This window comes from Hylobates moloch, unplaced genomic scaffold (genome assembly GCF_009828535.3).
Source record: "Hylobates moloch isolate HMO894 unplaced genomic scaffold, HMol_V3 SCAFFOLD_2, whole genome shotgun sequence".
Taxonomy (NCBI): Eukaryota; Metazoa; Chordata; class Mammalia; order Primates; family Hylobatidae; genus Hylobates; species Hylobates moloch.
Window position 1 is genome coordinate 80,914,865 of NW_026652277.1, and position 12,250 is coordinate 80,927,114.

Sequence of the window (12,250 nt, forward strand, 5' to 3'; positions counted from 1 at the left end):
TCTAATTAAACTAAAGAGCTTCTGCACAGCAAAAGAAACTACCATCAGAGTGAACAGGCAACCTACAAAATGGGAGAAAATTTTTGCAACCTACTCATCTGACAAAGGGCTAATATCCAGAATCTACAATGAACTCAAACAAATTTACAAGAAAAAAACAAACAACCCCATCAAAAAGTGGGCAAAGGACATGAACAGACACTTCTCAAAAGAAGACATTTATGCAGCCAAAAAACACATGAAAAAATGCTCATCATCACTGGCCATCAGAGAAATGCAAATCAAAACCACAGTGAGATACCATCTCACACCAGTTAGAATGGCCATCATTAAAAAAATCAGGAAACAACAGGTGCTGGAGAGGATGTGGAGAAATAGGAACACTTTTGTACTGTTGGTGGGAATGTAAACTAGTTCAACTATTGTGGAAGTCAGTGTCGTGATTCCTCAGGGATCTAGAACTAGAAATACCATTTGACCCAGCCATCCCATTACTGGGTATACACCCAAAGGACTATAAATCATGCTGCTATAAAGACACATGCACACGTATGTTTAATGCAGCACTATTCACAATAGCAAAGACTTGAAACCAACCCAAATGTCCAACAAGGATAGACGGGATTAAGAAAATGTGGCACATAAGGATGCTTTTTAAAAAAAGGGTTCACACTGGACACAGACCATGCATGTATCTGTGCACATCAGTTTCCAAAATCTATGAAAGAATGGTGACAGAAAGTAGCCTTGCACAAGGGTTAACTCCCTTGATAGACAAAGTAAACTAGAATTAATTTTAAGGATATCAAGATACTTTACAGAGAAAAATGGGGTACAGCCTACAGCAGACCTTCCCCCAGCTCCTACAACCCTCCAGTGTTCATCCCCTCTTATGTTTTAAGATTAAGATAACAAAACAATATTAATAATGCTTATCATGAAAGAATAAAATAACTTTGCTGAGGTGTTAATTCTGTACGAGAGAATTAACTCTAGATATTTTTGTAGATTCTGAAGCACGTAATAGAATGAGAACCAAAATAAGGTATTGCTTAATTATCGTAAAAAATCTCTACAAAACATAGGCACCCTCCAAAATACTGATAAACCATAAACTGTTACTACACCTCTCCTCACTTTCCATTTCACAGTACCTCTGTTAGAATATCACTCCAATACAAGAAATGCTGTAAAGTCTGTCAAGCACTGCTATTATTTTCTGAATTTCCTTTTTTTCCTTCATTACTGTCAACAGCACCATCATGTTTCTAATTACACAAGTTTGTACTTGTGCGATTTCATTTTGGAGCAGTTTTAATAAAGTCTACAAATGTGCATTTTTCAGAGTGGTCTTTAATTCATGCCTATTTTATACCTGGACTATGTCAACAACCTATTTTCACTACCTTCACCTTCTCCAAGAGCCAATTAATTTTACACAGGAAAAAGCAGGTGGAGCACGTTCCCTGCTGGAAGCTCAGAAAAGTACATTTGATAATCCCTGGAAAGCTCTTTAGCTCAGTGTTAACTTAGCATATAAGAAGTGCTCTTATTACTGCTATAACTGTGATATTCATTTTCTTAGACATGAAATCCAAGCTGTTAGCCATATAATTAAAGTCCTTATAAAACAGACCCATTCTTTCTATCTTACTCACACTTCTGTCTCAGCTAAGCAAAACCTAGGCAATTGTCCACTGTTCAAGACTTGCTCCCTCCCATCTCAGTGCCTTCACGTATGCTATTAATTTTTTGGACGGAATTTAATTTTCTATTAAATTATACTCAAACTCAAAATGCTATGCCTCTGCATGGTACCTTGTGATTCAACCCCTTTGGCCTAATTTTTAAATCAGTATCTTTTTCAATATTCAGAATAAGCTTGTCCAACCCACAGCCCAGAAGAGTTTTGAATGTGCCCCAAGAAATTCGTAAACTTTCTTGAAACATTAAGAGATTTATGCATGGACCTTTTTAGCTTATCAGCTATAGTTAAGTGTTAGTGTATTTTATGTGTGGCTCAAGACAATTCTTCTTCCAATGTGGCCCAGGGAAGCCAAAAGTTTGGACACCCCTGATTTAGAAACATGGCTTACACGACAGTATAAAATGTAAAAAATGTACATATGCTTCATGTTTCTAAAAGTTTTAAGTCCTTTTTATTTTTTTGAGACAAGGTCTCATTCTATCACCCAGTCTGGAATGCAGGGGCACAATCATGGCTCACTGACGTCTCTAACTCCTGGGCTTAAGCAATCCTCTTGCCTTAGCCTCCTGAGTAGCCAGGATTACAGGTGGGTGCCAACATGCCTAGCTAATTTAAACCTAAAATTTTTTTGTAGACAGGGTCTTACTTTCTTGTCCAGGTTGGTCTTGAACTTGTGGCCTCAAACGATCCTCCTGCCCTGGCCTCCCAAAGTGCTGAGATTACAGGCATGAGCCACTGTGCCCAGCCTATAGTCCTTCTTTAATTTTTTTTAAAGCATATAACACTTACCATCTTTTTTTTTAAGGGGTCTTGCTATGTTGCCCAGGCTGGTTTTGAACAACTGGGCTCAAGCAATCCTCTGGCCTTGGCCTCCCAAAGTGTTGGGATTACAGGAATGAGCCACTGAGCCTGGCCAAAATTTACCATCTTAACCACTGAGTGTACAGTTCAGTAGTGTTAAGTACATTCACATTGTTGTGCAACCAATCTCCAGAACTTTTCATCTTGCAAACTGCAACTCTATACCTATTAAACAACAATTCTATTTTCTATTTTTATGAATTTGACTACTTTAGACACCTCATGTAAGGGGAACCATATTGTATGGGTCTTTTTATTATAACTGGCTTGTTTCACTCAGCATAATGTCCTCAAGATTCATCCATGTTGTAGCATGTGTCAGAATTTCCTTTTTTAAGGATCAGTAATATTTCATTCTATGTAGATACTGTATTTTGCTTATCCATTAATCCATAGATGCACACTTAGGTTGTTTCTACCTCTTGATTATCAGGAATAATGCTATCAACATGGGTGTACAAATTCCTCTTCAAGATCTGCTTTCAACTCTTTTGGATATATCCAAAAGCGGGATTGCTGAATTTAGAGAGTAATTTTTTAAACTTTTGAGGAATGGCCATACTGTGTTCCACAGGAGCTGAACCATTTTACATTCCTACCAACAGTGCCCAAGAAGTTTCTAATTCCCCTACATCCTTGCCAACACTTTTTTTTTTTTTTTTAATGGTAGCCATGCTAATGGGTGTAAGGTTAGGTATCTCTTTGTGGTTTTGATTTGCATTTATCTAATGATTAGTGATCTTCAACATTTTTTTTTTTCTTTTGAGATAGAGTCTTGCTCTGTCTCCAGGCTGGAGTGCAGTGGTGTGATCTTGGCTCAACTGCAACCTCCACCTCCCAGGTCCAAGTGATTCCCTTGCCTCAGCCTCCTGAGTAGCTGGGACTACAGGCGTGCACCACCACGCCCGGCTAATTTTTTGTATTTTAGTAGAGACGGGGTTTCACCATATTGGCCAGGATGGTCTCAATCTCCTGACCTCATGATCCGCCCACCTTGGCCTCCCAAAGTGCTGGGATTACAGGCGTGAGCCACCACACCCGGCCTCAATATCTTTTCATATATTTGCTGGCCATTTATATAACATCTTTGGAAAAATGTCTATTTAAGTCTTTGGCCCATTTTAAAATTCAGTTATTTTGTTGTTGTTATTGAACTGTAAGAGTAGCGCTTTCTTTATATATTCTGGGTATTAGCCTCTTATCAGACACGTGATTTATGAATATTTTCTCCCTTTCCATAGTTTGCTTTTTCACTCTCTTGTATTCTCTGATGCACAGAAAGTTTTAAGATTAATACAATCCTATTTTTTATTTTTGCTTTTATTGTCTGTGCTTTTGCTGTCATATCCAAGAAACTGCCAAACTCGATGTCATAAAGCTTTTCTCCTATGTTTTCTTCCAGGAGCTTTATAGTTTTAGGTCTTATCTTTAGGTCTTTAATCCATTTTGTGTTAATCTTTGTGTATGGTATAAGATATACAACTTCATTTTTTCACATGGGGATATCAGTTTTCCCAACACTATCTGGTGAAGAGGCTGTCCTTTCCTGACTGAGTCGTCTTGACACCCTTGTCAAACACTGTTGGACCATATAAACCAGTGTTTATTTTGGGGCTCTCCGCTCAACATCATTGATCTATATGTCTGTCTTTTGCCAGTACCACACTATTTTGATTACTATAGCGTTGTAATAATTTTTAAATGCATTTTTTGAGAGCCACTCTTTTATTCCTTCTGTTTGAAACACTAAATCCTAACTTGACCTGACAAGTACCTACTTACCCTTCAGGTCTCAGATTTTATGCCTTTTGGGAAGTCTTCCGTGACCGTTCCACCATTTCCCTAACACTCACATATACACCTCCTTCCTGTGAACTCCCACTATACGCTATACTTCCTCTATCATAGAACTTACCTTGCTTTATTGTAATTGAACTGTGACTCCAGAGGTGGTAATCCCTCTAACAGAGAGGCCTCATCTGTCATTTTAGCTCTCAAATCCCCAACTCCTAGAAAAGTGCCTGACCCACGGTAAATAGTCAATAAACATTATAAAAATTGAATGACAATAGAATATTCTCAGTTGGTAAAAATAATGAATTAAGTCCATACACTGATTTTTAAAGTGCTAAGATACATTAACTAAAAGAAGCAAGGCACAGAATAGTGTTTATAATATGCTATCATTTATATTAAAAGGAAAATATATATTAATTTGCATATGTACAATACATATCTGAAAGAACACACAACGAAACTAAACATTACTTCCTAGGAGACAGGTGCTAACTGGATGGATGAGGGCCCAGGAAAGGGAGTCTTTTCATTGTACAGATGTTCCTTGATTTATGGCTTCTATCCACACAAACTCAACCTAAGTTGAAAATACCATAAGTTGAAATGTATTTAACATTTCATTTAGTATTACTAGGCTCAAGCAACCCTCTGGCCTTGGCCTTCCAAAGTGTTGGGATTACAGAAATGAGCCACTGAGCCCGGCCATTTCCTATTTTAACCACTGTGTACAGTTTGGTAGTGTTAAGTACATTCACGTTGATTCACTATTATTTACATCATTGCTTAGCTTAGCCTAACTTAAATGTGCTCAGAACACCTATATTAGCCTATAGTTGGGCAAAAATCACCCAATATAAAGCATATTTTATAATAAAGTGTTGAATAGCTCATGTAATTTATTAAATACTATACTGGAAGGAGAAATCAAAATGGTTGTATGGATACTAGAAGTCCAGTTTTTACTGGATGTGTATCATTTTTGCAGTGTAAAGTTGAAAAATCATAAAGTCAAACTACCATGATTTGCGGACTATCTGTAGACTTTCTTATACTTTTAAAATCATGTGAGTTATGCCCCATTTATGGTAACAAAGGGTGAATGAATAATGTCCCTAAAGAACATGAAATAGCAACTCTGTAAAATGTGGCGTTTCCTCCTTTCATCTCATAATAAATAACAAAAAATAAATACAAAAAATCTGTATCTTAAGTGCTACATCTCAACTCAGAATCATACCCCCCTCCCAAAGGACCATGGAGACTAAGAATTTTGTCAAAGTGCTTGATTTGTTTGGTACATTAATTTTCAAGTGGCATTTTAAGTTAATCTTTGAATATTCTTTCCAAAATCATAATGAGCTGTGTATATACTGCATACTGAGTAAATAGGTACTGTTTACGATTTAGATACATATTCACATACTGGTTTCTAACATGGGTTTCAATGATCCTCACTTCCTGATATTCATGCTCTTGTGCAATTCCTTACCACACTGAATTACTGTTGGCCTCTATGTCATAAGGACACTCAAGCAGACCTGTGAAGAGGCCCACATGGGGAGGAACTACGTCTTTCCTCTAAAAGCCAGAAACAACTTGCCTTGCCAGTCATGAGTGAGCCACTTTGAAAGTGAGTTCTCCAACTGCAATCAGATTGCAACCTCTTAAGAAACTCAAGCCAGAACTCAAGCCAAATAACTTCCCTATCCCCTCTGAGAAAAACTGTGTGAGATACTGTTTTAAATCACTACATTTTGAGATAATTTGTCATGTAGCAATAGACAACTAAACAAGTTTATTCCCAAATAATATTTTCCTTTTTTCAACCACAATCTGTAACTTAAAACATAATTAAAGTTATCAGATTACATAAAACTAATTGGCAGCCTCAAGTTATGCAATCAGGTAGGTTTGGGGAACAGTGCTTTGAGGACAGCCTTCCAAAAAATGTCAGAGGCTACATTTTGTTTCTGGAACCCCTCATTCAGGCTCAAAAGTGAACTAACTGCTGGCCAGGTGCGGTGGATCACCTGAGGTCAGGAGACAGAGACCAGCCTGGCCAACATGGTGAAACCCTGTATCTATTTAAAAAATACAATAAAAATTAGCCGGGCGTGGTGGCACACGCCCGTAGTCCCAGCTACCTGGAAGGCTGACGCAGGAGAATCGCTTGAACCCAGGAGGTGGAGGTTGCAGTGAGCCAAGATCATGCCATTGCACTCCAGCCTGGGCAAAAGAGTGAGACTCCGTCTCAAAAAAACAAAACAAAACAAAACAAAACAAAACAGAAAAAAAAGTGAACTGCTAATTGGTGGTAATGCTGAATATGGAAGTCATTCAAACACATATTTCTTCCAAAATGTCAGAGACTAACTTTAAAACAAGTACTGTACTATGTTCTATTTTTTCACAGGCCAGCAGGAGAAAAACCTCTCCAGGAAATTTTTAAACTGTTAAGCATGTATGGAAAAGCCACTGTGCCAGCTGCATCATGCTGAACAGAAGCAAAAAGCATAATCAGTGCTCTGCGATGGCATTTGGGGTATATAAAAAATTCTAGCTATGTAGAATATTTGATAAAAATAACACATATTCTAAAGGTTTCAGGTAGCTAATATTTTATAGTACCTTTTCATAATATAATAGCACAATTAAAAGCAACTGAAAAATATAGGGCTACTTACCTGTATAATTCAAAGGATTAAGATTGCAGTGTTTTTATGATTTTCTGATTATAGTCAGCTGTCACTTCTAAATGATGACAATTTACCTATATTGCTTCTATACTGCTCCCTTATTTTACTGTAGAGAAGCAGGAAAGAAACCACTTGTTTGTGAAATAAAGGCTATGCATCCAAGATGGCTCTTTACTTACTTCCAATTTTTTAGGTTGTATCCCAGAACCTTAGATTAACAGGAATCTCACTCCAGCCTGGACTACAGAGCCCCGTCTCAAAATCAAAACCAAAACCCAGGAATCTGACCTCTTGGTGAGTAGCAAATGATTGTGTGTACTGATAAACTGATCACCACTCAGGTTAATTTTTTTTTTTTTTTGAAAACAGTTAACACCAAATGAAAGGGTCTATTTACCCAAGCTCTTTGTTCATGAACACGAAATAACAGCAAACTTTAGGCTCATAATATGGATATATACCTATAAGTAACTACAGCAACTTTAAATACAAGATGTATTTTACAAAATAAGAGCACGGAATTTATTTTCCAGTCTGTTCATACGAAACTCCTGCCACAGGAGAGTAGAAGGTGTCATCTCAGAAGGAAAAAGTCTAGAAATGTCTTTGGCAGGATTAAAATATAAAAATATAGCTATATAAAACTTAAGTGTTGAGAGAAAAAACTAAAGGAGATAGGAGATTATTTCAACTTTATTACCTCATCTACTCATACAGGAGCTTTGCCAGATAAACATTATATTAACATTTCATCACTCCTGAATCAACAGTCATCACTTTGTCATGTAACAGGTTCCCACTTGTTTTCAGATTTAGATTTTAGATTCAAATGTTTATCTTAAGGCTAATGTACCCTAGTAAGATGTAACATCAGTAACATTCAGAACATTTTTGAAAAAATAAAGACATATCTGATTCAAGAATATTATCTTTGTACTATTTTTAAAGTTACTTTTTTTACCATATTTTTTAAGGTAACTGTAGTACACTTTAATTTACAATTAAGGCTTTGTTTCTCAATTATTGCACAGATAAAATTCTAAGGAATTTTCAAGCACTGATTAACTTAGTATCTACAAAATTTGGGCCACCAAATGGAGAGATGTGGGATGATTTTATTAGATTTGAGGGCAGAGCTAAGTGACACTGAATTAAATGAGGAGGGGCCAGACACAGTGGCTCATGCCTGTAATCCCAGCATTTTGAGAGGCAGAGGCCAGGCGGATAACCTGAGGTCAGGAGTTTGAGACCAGCCTGACCAACATGGCGAAACCGTGTCTCTCCTAAAAATACAAAAATTAGCCCGGTGTGATGGTGGGTGCCTGTAATCCCAGCTAATCAGGAGGCTGAGGCAGGAGAATAGCTTGAATCCGGGAGGCGGAGGTTGCAGTGAGCTGAGATCACTCCACTGCACTCTAGCCTGGGTGACAGAGTGAGACTCCATTTCAAAAAAAAAAAAAAAAAAAAAAAAAGAGGAGGTTATTTCCTCTTCATTCTCTTTCAGTTCCTCTGACTGCATCAAGAAGAAAGTCTCAGTTTGGTGCCAAGATGTTAACACCACTGAAATTCTTGCCAATCTCACTTTTAAACAAAGGGCAAGTTTTAGGCTTAGAGCCTCCTGCAGGCAATAGTTTCTAGCTAGAAATTAAGAGCACTTTGATTTTCATTATTTTTACGTATACGTCCACCTTCTGTTTATGGCAAGTGCCACCTGCTTTTTACACATAGTTATTCCAAGTTTCCTTTAAAATATTACTTTAATAATCACACTGATATAAAGAAATATTAATAAGTAAGCAGGAAGTATGCCAAACAGGAAGATATGGCCAAAATTTTGAAGATGATATCACAATGACTGAAGTTTAGGAAATATTGCATTAATCCATTTGGTCAACAAATAAGTGCCTACTATACGTTCGCCACTGGGTTGGCCACCACAAAGAACGGAGAAGAATGATTAAAGAAAAATGTGAATAGGAAAGTCAGAAGAGGAGGAAATTAATTCAAAATGAGGTAATCAAAAAAAGGTTCACAGGGTGGCATTTGAGCTAGGTCTTAAAAGATAGGTATAATATAGACACTCAGAAACAGGAGAACATTCTCAGAGAGTAAAAGTATAACAATATGTGCCTGAGTGGTGGCATCTTCCAAATCTTGATTGTGGTGGTAGTTACATAGATGCATATATATCTACTAAAACTTATTGAAATGTACACTTAAATAATGTACATCAGTGCATATAAATTTTCCCTTAATAAATTTGATACTATATCATTGACCACTGCAATGAAAGGTCACTGAGATTTCAGGCTTGGATAGCTTGGAGAGGAGGAAGTAAATACAATAAAGGAAAAAGGGAAACCTCCAGTTAAAGACAAGGGGATCATATTTTCATATACTTCTCAATAAAAACTGTTGGCTATTACACAAAAAATATTAGCTTTACATTTCTACTTAATAGTTTTATTCCAGGGAGATAATTTACCTGAATTAATGCTGCTCTATTAAAATTACATGTTCTATTCCCACCTCTCCTATCCCCAAGCAAAATTGTGCATTAACAGCATTCACTCTAAGAAAGCAACAAAGAATGAACAGAATATCCACACTGGTGGTGTACCAGTGACATTTAATAGACTTCAGCAAAACAGTTTAAGATTGTGCTCAGCACACATCCTGTTTGTAAAGCAATTTAGAAATAACTGTCTCAGAATTTGTGTTTTAGCCTTTAGCTCTTTTCCATGATATAAGCTCTTAAAATAGGTAGTCATTACACAGTAAGCACATTTTGGGTGGGTTCTACCACAATTTCATTTTAGGAATTCATGACTATAAGGAGAAATCATCATAGCAAAAGTGATGCCATTATCAACAAGTCTTCACTTGTTGGAACTTTAAAATGCCATTTTGAATAAAATCAATAACTACACTCCACCATCAAATTCAAAACATGAATTATGGTTTAAAAAAAGTCAAAAAACCAGAAAGAATAAGATAACTCTTCTGCCAATAATTAAAGCATTAAGACTCATGGGAACTTAAGTGTATCATTAATATTTTACTAAGAAAAATATAATTTTTTTTATACAAGTGAGTTGCCACTACATCTTCATGCTCCAAAAAGCTTAAAATGACAGCCAAAAAATAAGCCTAATGCATGGACCTTTACAGTTGAAGAGGACTCAGCTTAAATACAGCAGTTTTAAAATTTATATTCTATGTGATTATATTCTAAGAGTTGTTAACCAATTGGCCATGAGAAAATAGATCAGGTAAATTTGGGAACGCTAGGATAACCTTCTGGAGATTTACATGTATCAGCATAACAGTAAAGGTTTTGAAGAGTCCTGCCTTTATAAGCAAAAAAGTTAAACCTAGTTTAACCTAGTGTGCTCCCAAATTATTTGCCATCGAACACTGCTTTGGGGGAAGTAAGCCTATTAAATGGCTTTAGAACACTGTTCTGGGGGAAACATCAGTTTGGAAAACCCTGGTCTTTTCAAATTTCCTTAAACAATGACAAAACCGAAGCCTGGAGATCACACCTGGTTAGTAGCAGATTAAAGGACTTGAATCTAATCTCTTCATTCCCAGGCCAGAGCTCACTCCATTACTTTAACTACAAAATAGGACTTCTTTGAATGTAAACAAACATTTAACTGACAACACTTACATTTAAGATTTGGGTTATGGTGTCACATTTTCTGGTTTGTGTATTAAATCAGGTGTTTTTAGTTCTTTCTTTCAGCACTAGGTCCCTAATAATCAAGCCCACCTGGAGATTTGCTACTGCTTAACAATTATAGAGAATGATTTAGTTATCAGTTGTGGCCGAAAGTAATCACTAAAATAAAGCATTTAGACTACTCGTGGTTTTAATTATAACTTCAGTCGGCCCACCTAAATCACTGTGTTATCTATCAGGTTGCGAGTTACTTAGCACATAATGCCGACGTATGTTATTCACTGTAGACCATATTAATACCCACAAACAAAATTAAAATGTGAGAACTTACGTCTGCATAGACAATGACCAACAACATCAAAACAGATTTTTCTCTCCCTACAGTTCAGGGCCTATTTGTCAGGCAAACCGTTTCCTACATTTTTGGTAATTATCATTTTTTTGACTGCTGTAGCTGGAGTCGAAGTCATTTTCCCAATCTTTACATTTCTCAAACGCCACAGAACTCTAAGATAGTGTAAAAATGTTCAAACATAATTTACTCAGCTTAAGAAAAATAGTTGTGTGCCATTCCCCGCCCCTTCAGGGTACAAGAATGGAGGAGGCCCGAACAAGTGACTATTGTTATGTTGCAACTTTAAAAGGCTTGAGAATCAAAGGTGATAATTGTTAACAACTCCCCTTTGACTCTTCTGACTTCCTCTTAATAAACTTCGGTACTCCTTTCTAAGCCCCCTGGAGAACATGAACCTTGGCGGGCCTACGTGTCTTCTCAATGCTAAAAGAACCCACCAGCCGAGGAGAAGGCACAACGCCTCGATTCCTCCAACCAAGAGGGTACTCCGCGCGCCTCCATCGCACAGGTGCGACCTCTGCCCCAGCCTTGCGCACTGCTCCGCCCCAGCAGGGGAGGCTCGGGACCTGCCCCGCCTCCGGCCTCCCTCACCTGCGGCCACCCTCGTGGCTCTGCCCGGCCCAGGCCCGGGCCCCAGCCCTGGCCCTCCAGTCCCCGCGCAGCTCCCGACTCCCCGGAAACCAGAGGGCGGCCGACCAGCTTCGCGGCTCCTGGCGGGGCCGGAGCGGCAACACCCCCGACGCCACAGCAGTCAGACTCGCAAGGCGTCTCCGCGGCTCAGGACCTAGCTGGGCCGAGAAGGATGCTCGGAGCCGGCGACCAGCCTAGCGACCGCACTGGGGGCGGGGACGCTTTTACCTGCTGCTGGCTCGGCCGCTCCTCGCCGGCACAGCTCTCCTGGCAACCACGGCAGCTACACCGAGACCCGGAGCCAAAGGGCCTAGTGACAGCTCCCAGAGTGCACCGCGCTCGCGCCCTCGCCGGCGTCGACGTCTGAGGTCTTCGATCCCCGCCCCCGGTCGGCTTCCTGCCTTCCGGCGCTAGCTGTTGCCACAGCGCCCTCAAGTGGACTGTCGCGGGAAGCGGCCATGGCTACCAATTTCAGGAGTGGCTAGAAAGGGGGTTAGCAGATGTTTTCATTTGAAGAG

The 12,250-nt window shown here is 38.7% G+C and overlaps 1 protein-coding gene across 8 annotated transcripts in view; it reads right to left on the reverse strand.

The window, feature by feature from the left end:
• DOP1A (DOP1 leucine zipper like protein A) overlaps positions 1-12,048 on the reverse strand; it is a 105,816-nt gene extending 93,768 nt beyond the window's left edge. For all 8 annotated transcript variants that reach the window (XM_058434864.1, XM_058434866.1, XM_058434862.1 and 5 more), the window contains exon 1: positions 11,961-12,048. The gene's annotated coding sequence lies outside the window, so the exon portion shown is untranslated. The remainder of the gene's footprint in view (positions 1-11,960) is intronic.
• Between the last annotated feature and the right edge of the window lie 202 nt (positions 12,049-12,250).